We start from the raw sequence: 13038 nt of genomic DNA on the forward strand, positions 1-13038 counted from the left end.
ACTTCTTGATGGTCGAGGTCAACTACTTGATGATGTGAATGAGGTCAACTCATTAACGATGTGGACAAATTGATGGTTGACTCTTTGATGATGATGATGTTGATGTGGCCTCCCTGTTGATGATGATATAGAGTCCCTGATGATGTGTCGTTATGAGTCTCTTGTCTTGTATATCTTGCTTGGTTGCATTTGTTCTTCCATGGCCTTCTAGTGAGGATTGCAGGTGCACAATGAATACGGCCAAGGTTGTGGCAGCAAATTAAGAAGGATGGAAGAACAAAATACTTGTGATTGGATGAGCCTTTGGACTCAGAGGGAGCAAGACAAGATCAGCTTGGTTGAAGCAAGTTTTGATCTATGTGACATCCATGATGAAGATGGCTACAAGTTTTTTATGTTGATCTGATTGTGTTGAAAATGAGCCTGTGATGATATGTTTCTAATAAGGTCTAAGATCCTCTTTGTCCAATGTAAGAGGAAGTTGATTGAAGAATTGAAAGATTGAAAATATGGCATGAGCCCGATGAAATTTCTGAGGTTGAGGCATAATGGACTGTGTCCATGGACACTTGCTGGATGAAAAATTTGAAGAAGTTGCGAGACTCTGTTGTTGATTCTTTGATTGGCTTGTTGAACCACCCGATGCATGAAACTACTAACTGGACTTGATGAATTCTAGATGTTGTATTGGTCGAAATGACATTGATGACCCTGTTGCTTGTAACACAATTGAAGCTAGAAATGTAGCAGATTTGTGAAGTTGGTTTCTGATGTTTGCTTCTGTAAGAAGCCTTTTATTGTCTGACGAATTCGACTATGGCACACTTTTCTGTTTTCAAGCAGGGTGATGATATTTGCTTATGTGAGAAGCCACTTGTTATCTGTTGGATTGTTTGCTTCTATGAGAAGCTCCAGCTAAAGTTGAATGAATCGCTGGATGTTGTTGTCTGTTGGAATATTTGATAAAGTGCAGAAGCTTTTCGTGGATACCTTTTCTGTTGTTGAGTCATTTGTTGATTATTATGTGATTGAGCTAAGAGTATTACACATAAGGGTGTTGCTTTAGCCTAGGACCTGCCATGATTTCCTAGATGAGCAGGAAGCAGAGATCTATTGCTCTCAGTACAATCGAGGCAGAGTATATTGCAGTAGTATGGCTAGTTGTGAAGTAGTGTGATTGCGGAAGCTCCTTGCAGAGTTGTTTGATCATGTGCTAGATTTGATCTTCATATACTGTGACTGTCAAAGCAGGATCAGATTTTCAGAGAATCCAGTGTTTCATGACAGATTGAAACACATTGAGATCAAGTACCACTATATCAAAGATATGGTACAAGGAGGAGCAATGAGGCTCCAACACATCTCGACATATGAGCAGATTGCTGACATTCTCACCAAGTCGTTGCCGAAAACAAAGTTCTTATTCTTTAAAAAGCAACTTGGAGTGTAGGAGAATGTTTCCCTACTTGAGACGGAACACTACTGATCGAGAACACTAAGCATATGCTCCCCCCAGTCTCTCGACTAGCCATGGACTTGGTGAGGGGGGGTGAGCAGCAAGGCTCCTGGGTGTGAGGGTACTCCTTCGAGTCATGGACTTGGTTGACTACATGCCCCAATATGCATCCTACCCACAAGTCACCTTCGTGTCTTTATTGACCAATGGCCATGGACTTAGTTAAGCTTGCCGAGATTGCCACCCATTTGGCTAGTGGGTGAGGAGACTTAGGTGTGTGTAATCTTTACCAAAGTCAAACACGCCTACCATGGACTTGGTTAAGGTAAATTGATCTCCCTAAGTATTGGATGCGGGTGTTCTACCACTTGATCGCTAAGGATCAAGTTGGGTGAGGGTCAATCAATGGGCATATAGGGTGCGTGTGATCTTTACCAAGGTCATTTATGACTGCCATGTACTTGGTTGTGGTAAATCGATCTCCCATATTATCATTGTGGATCATTCTTCCGAGATGAGATGATGATGTAGCTATCAACTTTTCCTTATGTTGAGACATTTACATCTGAGATGAGAACTATGACATACTTTTTTAGGCCATGGAGCTTGACCTCGAGACCAATAGGGTGTGTGTGATCTTTACCAAGATCAAATGTGATTGCCATGGACTTGGTTGTGGTAAATTGATCTCCCCTATCATCCATTGTGGTTTGAGACATCACTATTCAGCCGAGATGAGATTTATGGAGCAGCCGAAAGAATACCTCCATAGCTAAGACAGAGTGATGCTATCTGCTTTCCTTATGATGAAAGAGAATGAAAATATCTCCATGGCTAAGAAAGAGTGATGAAAATTGTAGCCATGGTCGGCATATCCATCAACGAAAATAAAAGGAAGGAATTGTAAAATTTATAATTTAAATTTCTCCCTCCAAAACTTACAAGTCGGCCTCAAATTGTCTTAGGTCGGCTGGGCCCTAGGAGGCACCCATTCGACCCCCACAAAAGTCTACATAAAGGAGCCTTTCCTCCTCATTTTGGAATATTGAATTTGCCTTGTGAAACTTTGATCTAGCGAATTTCAGGAGAAGATAAGGAGGCCAAAAAAGTGGAGGGTTATGGGATTTGGCTTGGCATTCATCTCATTCTTGGGTATTGGTTTGGCTATTGACTTGATGATGTCTCTAATGTATTGATGTATCTTGAACTCTCTCTCTATCTCGCATAAGGAAGAATTTATGGGTTTTCCCCTTGTGGGTTTTGCCCTGGCCTCAGGCCTAGTTTCTGTGTCTCTTGTCTCATGGTTTCTTAGTGTTTCTACTGTGATTTTCTATTACTCTATCATGTTTATGAATGAACTTTCTTATTATTGTTTCATGACAAAAAATTTTACAAAACCTAATGCTAATGATGATTATCTGAAGTTGTTAAATGTATAAGAAAATTGTTCTAACATTTCCCTATTAAAATTAACAAGTTTCTACCAAGCATGTCTTGAGGTATATCAAAGGCACAATAGATTATGGGTTATGGTAAAAATAGTTTGATGGAGTGAGACTTGAGGGCTTCACAGATGCAGATTGGGTAGGGAGCTCCACAGATCGGAAGAGTACTTCAGGTTGCGTCTTCAGCATTGGGTCAGTAGTTGTTTCATGGTTTAGCGAGAAGCAGACATCAGTTGCACTCGGTTCAGCAGAGGTTGAATACATCGTTGCTAGCTTGGCAGCATGTGAAGCCATCTGGATGAGGAAGTTGCTTGTGGGTCTTTTCAGGCAGGGGTTGGAGCCCACCATGATTTATTGTGACAAGCAGAGTTGCATTAAGCTCTCTGAGAATCCAATTTTTTATGACCACACCAAGCACATCAAGATCAGGTACCATCATCTCAGGGACTGTGTGTAGAAAGGGATAGTAAAGCTATCAGACATTTCCACATATGAGCGGGTTGCATATATCTTGATGAAGGCCTTAGTCAAAGGCAAGTTCGTGTTTTTCAGAGATATGTTGGGAGTTGTAAAGAATCCCTTCCTTGCTAAGAGAGAGTGTTTAAAATGTAGCGAAGGAAAGTCTTCTGGCTTACAACTTAGCCAGTAAAGACCTCGAATTGTCTTTCTCTAGCATGAATGTGAATTCATAAGATAGACTTCGGTGTGATGAGTTGATTTCTAGTTCACTGGAATGGTTGCATGCATAGTGTTGGAGCTTCAATTTGATGGAGTCTTCTTCAGTTAGACTACAGGATGAGGTGGCAAAGAAAAGTCCAGTTAGGACAAGTTAAGACTACAGAAACAAGTTCAGTTAGGACGAGTTAAGACTTCGGAGAAAAGTGACGGGAGTGTTAGACATATGGTGTCATTGATGGCAAAAGCAAAGGCAAATTGATGGCAAAGGCATTGATGGGTGCTAGAAGATTGATAAAGGAACAGAGACTTCGAAGCCATTCTCAATATAGCAGTTCATTTCAAGTGTTATTGGAAACTGCTCAGATAGATAGAGCTCTGTGTTGAATGGTGTTGTCATTAATGCCAACATACGTTAATGAACGCTCTTAATATTTGTCTGGATTGCATCAAGTTGGAATCTCATATGGAAGGATCGCTGGAAAAACCCTAGCTCTACGGTTTGAATTCCCTGGGTGATGGTCATACCCCACACTTGTTGGAAGTTTCTGAAGAGGTACATTATTAAATTTGCCTTGGAGATCCTCGCTATTGGATTCTCCTCGTCGAGCTGAATACGGTGATATGTGGCATGCCATGAGAGCCTTCAGGGTTTGTGAGTTATGCCAGTTTGAAGTTAAAGCCCCAATCCATGGGTAAAAAACCCCAAGGTGGATGATGTGGCATAAATATATTGGCTGGTCAAATGTGAAGATAAAAAGGGAATAAAATTAATTTCTTTCATGGTCATAGATTAAAGAAACATTAGTAAATGAAGGGTCAAAACTATTTTTGGGATCACTCAAATATTTATATATCAAAATATAAAGATGTTAATTTTATTGAAGTTTTAAATTTTAATTATAATCTATCTCAACTCCTTGTCAGTTTCAAATCTTTTCCCTAAAGTATGATATTTGTTTTATCCTTCAAACATTATAAATACAAGGTATATCTCTCTTCCAAACTGATACATATGAACATTATGCAAATCTAATTTGTGACCTTTGAATTATCTTCAACCTTGTGGATCATGGAGTAAATCTTTTTGGAGGTCGAGAGTATTGAACATTTCGGGTTTCTGAGGATATCTCGCTGCTCCAGTGCAAAAGATTAAATCCTCTGGCCAAGACAATATCACCTGGTCAATTCTTGTTTCTGGCCCAGTAAATGGTTGGTTCTTTGAGTATTTATTACCCTAGTGTTTCATCTATGCCGCAGAGGCTTGAAATAGTCTGAAGTCTTTTGTGTGTAATCTCTGTGACGTCATCTTTGTTTTCTGAGCATTTGTGATCAAGGCTATGTGAATTTGGGGTTAGATTTGTTGAAGACTGCATTCAGACCTCCGGCCCACAGAGCAACTAAAAGGATCCAGAAATGAGTTAATTATTGACTTGAAGAAATGCGATATGGCTCTGTGATACAAGAAAAATTCGAATTGGCTGGAGGCTTTGTGAAGGTCTGTTCAGTCAAACAGAACTATTCTAAGGCCTAAACATTGCAACCTCAGCCATTTAATTTATCTCAAGTTCGCATCTGTCACTAAAATCACTACTGCCATTTTAAGGTACAGTTCAGCTCAGGTATGAATTCTTCGTTGAAACTGATCTAGATTTGCTTGTTTAGTTTTCTTGAGAAAAGGACTTTACATTGAATATTAAAATCCTCCATTTCTTCAATGGTACTCTCTGCTTTCTGATTTTTTCATACTTTGTCCACTAAAGTTTAGACATTCATTGTTCAGCCTACTTTTGCAAATATCAGGGTTTATTAATTACTGTACTAAACTTCAATTTGTATCATATTGCACACTCAACCATATTGATAACCTTGGTCCTTTCAGCCCTGTAATTGGGCACTCTTTGGTAGACCATTGAAAAGGAATTTTGATCAGAACTAAGGTTAAAACAGTAACCCTACCATATTGAAATAAGTAACCCAGAGAAAACATGAATCCTTATTACCTCAAGATGTTTTGAATAATAGGATTTTGTCACAGAAATTCGGGACACTGACTTGTCAAGAAGTTTGATCATTCAAAGTTACATTGACGGCATCCTTTGCATTGTATGTTTCACTACTGCAATTAGCTATTCTTGTAGACGCTGTCAAATTGTTTTGGTTCAAGTATTGGCTACATTGCTCACTGTTCTGAACTGCCGATAGTATAATCCTGAGCATAAACCACTGCAAACAAAACAAGTGGACAGAATTGAAGTTTGGAGCAGGTCTCTAAATGTAGCAAGTCTTTAAGGCATCAAAATACATCTGCATCATACACGTTGAGAATTGTGTGCAGACCTTGAAGCATCACTTTTATGAAGAATCTAAGAATTTGAGTCACCTACAGCTGAACTGATAAAAGTACAAAAACAGTTATATTTTGTCAAATCTTGCAATAATTGTCATTGGATGCATATGGCACAGAGTGGAAGTTTGATAATGTGTTGATATTGTCAATTGACAACAAGCTCTAGGGTTGATCCTTTTTTTTAAACAATACATTGCCACAAAGTGCATCTCAGTAATTGATGATGCTGGTGTGAGTAGCTAAGGTTTTGATTGCGGCATCCTATGATCCAAAGCTCATCAAGGATACAACTTATTGTTGGGCATAGATCGGATTGGTGGCATCTAAGGTTGTGCTCACAGGCACAGGTTAACAGTGTTAGCAGTGGAAGTATTACAGGATTGTGATGCCAGAGCAGATATGGTGCAGGTTATTGCATTAATGATTCGACATACTTCTGATAAAGTTATTGACAGATTTATCTATACGATGAGCAGTGTTGGTTACAGTTGTGAAGCTAGGGTTTGATATGCAGTTTGGACAAAGATAGAAGTGATTGATATTGACAGCTAGAGTTTGATGAGCAGAGGAAAATTTGATTGATAGAGTTGGTGTTGCAGTTATTTTGTATTTTAGTTGTTTTGTATTGATTCAGAGCACAGGTGGATCCAGTCTGAAAATTGTGAAACATGGTTTGTCCAGTGTCGGCTGATCAGGGTGGTTGGGTGGTGCAAGGAAGTAGAGTGGAGTCTCCTTCAGGTTGGAGCCTGAGAACACTTTAGGGCGACAGAGTGGCGCTAGGGCAGGTTGGAGTATGCACAGGGCATTGGAGCATTCGTCCAATTGCAGCTGGTACACAGGGTGTTGGAGCACCTACAAGTTGGAGCTTGTAAACCAGGACGTTGGAACGTCGTCCCAGTTGCAGTTGGTAAACATGGCATTGGAGCATCATATAGGTTGGTGCCTCCTTCAGTTGGAGCCGAAAACTTGATGTAAATCTTTTGAAGACAAATATTAAGAAGCATTAGGTGGTTTTTGTGACGGAGGTGTTTCCACCTAAAAATCTATGTGTCTACTGTCTCTATTGTTATCCATTGTTGAATGGTGTTGAAAAATGTTTACGTTTATCTAATGCTAATAACAATTAATGCTCTGTAAAATTACAAATATACTAATTGATAAGAAATATTGATTCACCCCCCTCTCAGTGTTTCCAACACTTTGAAAGAGCTTTCTAGTGGTATATGGAAGTCTGCAAATAGCCTCCTAGATTAGAAGCAATTGCCAGTAAAAAATCAGAAGCCCTAAAGTCAAAGGTTGCAGCTAAAAATATGATGGTCTTAGTTGGAGTTAGTTTTGGCATTTGGCCAAACTTGGCGGAGCTCTTGGTGGAGAACATTCATTAAACCTCGAGCATGTATGAACGCAGATTGTGCACCACGCATCCCCTCTAACCAATTGGCGGAATTGTGCGAGCCCAAATGCGCCTAAGGGTTAACAACAAAGGGTAATACGCTATTGGCGATATTGCCATACCGGCAATCATAAGATCAACAACTCATATTAAAAGCAGGACCCCCTTTTACCACGAAATCACATGGGGGGTCCACGTTAAAACCACAGCGGTAAACAATATGTGGCAAGGGAAGCATGGTTGAGCAAGGTGGCATAAACAGGTGAGTTGGACCAATTAACAAAGTGTGCCAGGAGGACGTGGCTGAACAAGTGGCAGGATGAGTTGACAAGCATGGACCAACCAGAGAGATAACACATGGCATCATTTTATTGGCCGACAGAGGTGAAGTGGACGTATAGGTGGAAACTCAAGTGGATGATGACATCAACATGATGTCAACAGTGATGTGGCACCTATGATGTGTGACACGTGGCATGTTTTTTTCGACATTTTCTAGTGGCCAAGTGGGCCAAACCCGGGTGACACATGTCACCATTCTAGAGCCGCCACGTGGCACATATGGCGTTAACAAGATGATGTGGCATTTGAGCCAAAGGTCGTGTTTGGTAATATTTTCCTATGTATTTGATTATCGGAGATAATTCAAAAACTTGTGCAGAAGGTCGAGACTCCAAGCTAGTCGGACCTCCAACCAGTTGAAGGTAAGTGCCAGCATGCAGTAAGGTATATAGGTTGATCTTCGACCTCTTGAACTGTGTGGAAATTCGCACCAAGGTTGGTATTGGAAAGTTTCCATTCAGAAGTCAGGGAGTTGGAGGAGAAACGAAAATTTGGCAAAGCTTTGACCCCATTCGACCGCTGACCTAATAGCAACTTGGTCACAGCTCTAAGTCATTTGGTGAAAGTGCTAAAGGACAAGCGCTCCAACAGTCGACAGAGGACACTAGCAGTTGAAGAATTTTTTAGCAATGGCATGGATAGAGTTGGCAGTATATTTGTTGATTTTGTCAAATATGGAGATAGCCAAATTTAGAAAGTCACAAATAAAGCCTAATATTTTTTCTAGAATTGAAAATTTGGACAATTAACTCAGGTTCACTCACAAAGACAACCAAGTAGAGATTGAAGACTTACAGTACACATCAAGAGAACATTCCAGAAGCAGAAAAACAAGAAGTTAATGAGATCAAAACCTCAGTGAAATTTAAGTGCAAGTTAACTAAAGTTCGAAAATTAAAAATATCAGCCCTAATTTCTACATAAGCATAATCGAATTTCCAAGGGGAGTTGTTGGTTGTATGGTGTGTTGGTGGTTCAATTATTGTTCAGAGGTGTATATTGGTGGATTGATCAGTGATCAAAGATGGTTGAAGGTGATTTTATGGTGATTGTGGTGAGTGATTGAGGTGAGAAATTTATTTGTTTATGGAAAGAAGTAGCCTTCATGATTTGGCTTTGAAAATTGTATGAAAGATGAATCATTGAGGTCAAGCAAGTGGTAGCTTGTAGATCAGGGATTGTAGCTCCTTTCAATAGTGGCTAGTAAATAGTTAGGGGTTGGAGCTCCTTTCAGTGGTAGTTGATAAACTAGGGGTTGTTGCTCCTTTTAGTAGTAGTTGATAAATTAGGGAGTAGTAGCTTCCTTATAGTTGCAGCCAGAGAACTTTGTAAAAACAAGTAGAAGTTTGTCTTCGTGAAATTAATTGAAGAAAAATTTTGAAGAATCTATGTGTGATATTTGTGCTTCTTATGTTGATTCTTGTGATGCTCATATGAACTATTGTTGAAGAGTTTATTGGTGTCCTGGTATTCTTTACAAGTGAAAGAAATTTTTAAAATTTCTACAACACCGATTCACCCCCCTCTTAGTATTGTCCTGGTTTTTAACAATTGGTATTAGAGCCAAGTTGTTTCAGGATCAACTTAATAGCTGGAAAAAAGATCAAGGACCTTGGCAAACCAGGAAGGAGGATACGCCAATAGGGCACCGATGTTCAATGGAACAAACTATGTCTTTTGGAAAGTCAAAATGAAGACTTATATTCAATCACTTGGAGCTTATGTATGGGAAGCAATGGAAGAAAAATAACAAAAGCCTCAAGCCTTGATTACTAGAGATCAGAACATGGAATTTACATGTAATGCTAAAGCTATGAATGTCATGCTTGTTGGCCTATCTGAATCAGAACTAGTTAAGATCATGGATTGCTCTACTGTAAAAGCTATTTGGGACAAGATGAGCAGCTGCTATGAAGGTGAAAACAAGGTAAAGCAAGCCAAACTTCAAGGTTTTAGAATGCAATTTGAGTCTTTGAAGATGCATGATGATGAAGATATTGCTAAATACTTTCTAAGAGTTGACGAGGTTGTGAACACTATAAGAGGTCTTGATGAAAAGTTAGAAGAGCCAGTAGTAGTTCAAAAGGTGTTGAGATCTCTCCCTGAGAGATTTAATCCCAAGGTTTCAACCATTGAGGAGATGACAGATCTAAAGTCTCTCACTTTGGATCAACTACTTGGTACTCTTACTACCTATGAGATGAGAATTTCTAATGGCAAGCCAACAACAAAGGAGTCAGCCTTCAAAGCAGATAAGAAGCCCAAGGAAGAACATGATGATTCATGTTGTGAATCAGATGAAGAGGAAGCTAAGTTCATGAGGAAGCTTAAGAGAGGCTCAGGCAAGTACAAAGGTAAGCTACCTTTTAAGTGCTTTAACGGTGGTAAAGTTGGTTAGTATGCTTCCAAGTGTCTTGAAAACAAGAAGAAAGAATATGACCCTGGAGAGAATTTTAGAAAAGTGCAAAACGATAGAAAGAAGGCTAAAAATAAAAGCTTCTACACCCAAGATGCTAGCTCCTCTGAAAGTGAAGAAACCCAATCATCAAATGAGGACAGAACTTATGAAAGTGCAAAGGAGCTTATGCTCATGTCTATAAATAATCTGGAAGGAGAAGTTGTTGATTCTAGTGGACAAGAAGCCGAAGTCGACCTAGAAGGTGAGTTGGTCAGTGCTCTTGAAGAGATTCAAAGGTTGAGGAAGAAAAATAAAACTCAAAAGGAATTGTTGATCAAGGACAAAGTTGAATCTTTAGAACATCTGCTCCTGCAAATTGAAGAAGGTAAGAAGATTCAAGAAACTTTGAATCAGCAACTCAGTGAAAAAAATAAAGCATTTGAAAGGATTGAAGGAGAAATTGTTTCTCTGAGAAAAGAGCTTGAACAAGCTAAAACTTAGCTGAACTTCAATGAGAAATTTACAAAAGGGACTAAAAGTTTAAATGAGCTTCTTGAAGCACAAAGAGTCTCCAATAACAAGTCATGTCTTGGATTTGAAGTCGAGTCAAGCTCAGTGGCTGATTTGAAGGGCAGGAAAGAGATTACTCATGTGCATGTAGCCAAAATTGGAGACAGTGCATCAACAAAAGGAGATCCAACGCAATAGCTGAGAAGAAAAATGACCTCGTAGTCTAATATACAACCAAAGGCAAATCATGTGTTGCAAAACAACAAGAGAAATTTGATTAAGCAAAACCCAAACAATGTAGCCCAACAAGACTTCAGAAATTGATTTTCTCCCAGATATGAAGACATATTTCCAGGTTATTGTTTTACATGCACAAATTATGGGCATAACACAGCAAATTGCAAGGTGAATTTATCACACATATAGCTTAGGCCATGAAGAAGAATTTATCAGCCAAATAATCAATTTATCAGGCAAAGGATGAGTAGAACCAGGTACAACAATTCGTTCTCTCCTTTGAACAAATTGATTCAATGTTATGTCTGTCAGAATTTTGGCCATAGAGCAACTGATTGCAGACTTAAAAATAAAAGGCTTGATCCAATTATCAAGCAAACAAGCCAGGAACCCAAAGTTTGGAAGGAAAAGGAAAATACAGAGAACCGTAATATTGTTTTATATGCCCAGAATGAAGGAAGTCACTGGTATGTTGATAGTGGTTGTTCCAAGCACATGTCAAGAGACAAAAGTAAAATTTTGTCATCGAAACCAGTTGAGAAAGGTAATGTGACCTTTGGAAATAATGCACCTGGTAAGATTGTTGGTAAAGGAGTTGTCAATCTAGCTAATGGCAGAGGTAAAGCCAAGAATGTGTTATTTGTTGATGGGCTGAAGCATAATTTACTTTGTGTCTCATATGTGTGACCAAGGCTATGATGTGTTGTTCAAAGCTAACAATTGTCAAATCAACTCTGCAGGCACAAGAAAAATAGTTGTTGAAGCTGTTAGAACAGACGGTAATGTCTATGTGCTAAAAGAGAAGACGGAGCGGTGATGTTTGTCAAAGATTGATGAGAGTTGGTTGCGGCATACAAGACTTGGACATCTGAATTTTGATCAAATTGTCAAGTTGGGAAAGAAGAATGTCGTTAGAGATCTGCCAAAGCTTTCAAAGCCTGAAAATTCTATTTGCAAGTCCTGTCAGATTGGAAAACAAGTTCGAGTACCATTCAAATCCAAGGAGAACTCATCAACCAAGCCATTGCAATTAGTACAAATGGACTTATGTGGTCCTTCAAGAACTCAAACACCTTCACGCAAATTGTATTTCATGCTTATCATCGATGATTTCAGCAGAATGATATGGGTGGCTTTTTTAAGAGAAAAATCGAAGGCCTTTAAAAAGTTTAAGGACTTTAAGGTCATGGCTGAAAATGAGACAGGTTGTAAAATCAATTGCATAAGGTTTGATAATGGAGGTGAGTTTACTTCAAAAGAATTTCATGACTTTTGCAAGCAACATGGCATCAAAAGGTAGTTTACCGTAGCAAAGACTCCAAAACAGAATGGTGTAGCAAAGGGAGCCAATAGATCAGTTCAGAAGTTAGCCAAAGCCATGATGGGGGAAAGAAATATTCAACAAAGATTTTGGTTTGAAGCTATTCACACAAAGTGGTGATTCTCAACAAAGCACATTTCAAACCAAAAAGTGATAAAACCCCATATGAGCTTTGGCATGGCAGACCTGCAACAATCAAGCATTTCAAAGAGTTTGGAAACAAATGCTATATCAAAAGGAATGATGAAAAGCTTGGTAAGTTTGATGCAAGAGCCGATGAAGGTATTTTTCTTGGATATTCTCAGAATAGCAAGGGCTATAGATGCTACAACAGTAATACAAAGAGGATAGTTGATTGTATTGATATTAAAGTTGATGAACATATTGATTTTGAAGACAATCAGCGAGTAAATATCAGCTCCAATGATCCTGTCACCAATGATGAGAAGGAAGATGAGCCATTTTCAGATGCAGACATTGAAGAATCCCTCAGTCCACACTCCAAAGAACCTGCAAGGTATGTGCAAAAACACCATCCAACTGACCAAATTGTTGGTGACTTAAATGCAGGAGTTCATACAAGAAGAAGACTATTAAATCACCCTACTCAAGTTGTTAAAATTGGCAACTAGGTCCAAACTCCATGTGGGTCACCTCTTTTATGGCAGCTGATATTTTTCCTAGATTCCTCTTTTCGAGAGGTGTAGGATTGATTTAAAGATCATCCGATTCCAACAAGTATTTATGGAGATATGAATTTATTTGTATTTACTTGACAAATTGTCAAGGTCGGCCAGCAGTTAAATGTGTGGCACACATGCCCAGTGAATCATATAAATACAAGAGAGGTTGATTCATTTTCTCATCATCTCATCTCCACATCTCTTCTCCCTCCTAGTGATCTGGATTTA

At 39.1% G+C, this 13038-nt stretch overlaps 1 long non-coding RNA gene across 2 annotated transcripts in view; it reads right to left on the reverse strand.

Moving 5' to 3' along the window:
- Positions 1 to 5512: 5512 nt before the first annotated feature.
- Positions 5513 to 13038, reverse strand: part of LOC149221819 (uncharacterized) — a 39754-nt gene continuing 32228 nt past the window's right edge. For both annotated transcript variants that reach the window (XR_016249390.1, XR_016249391.1), the window contains one exon: positions 5513 to 5802. This is a non-coding gene — a long non-coding RNA (uncharacterized LOC149221819). The remainder of the gene's footprint in view (positions 5803 to 13038) is intronic.

Source organism: Pinus tabuliformis, chromosome Q (genome assembly GCF_031772625.1).
Source record: "Pinus tabuliformis cultivar Carrire ecotype Pingquan chromosome Q, CPIR1, whole genome shotgun sequence".
Classification (NCBI taxonomy): Eukaryota; Viridiplantae; Streptophyta; class Pinopsida; order Pinales; family Pinaceae; genus Pinus; species Pinus tabuliformis.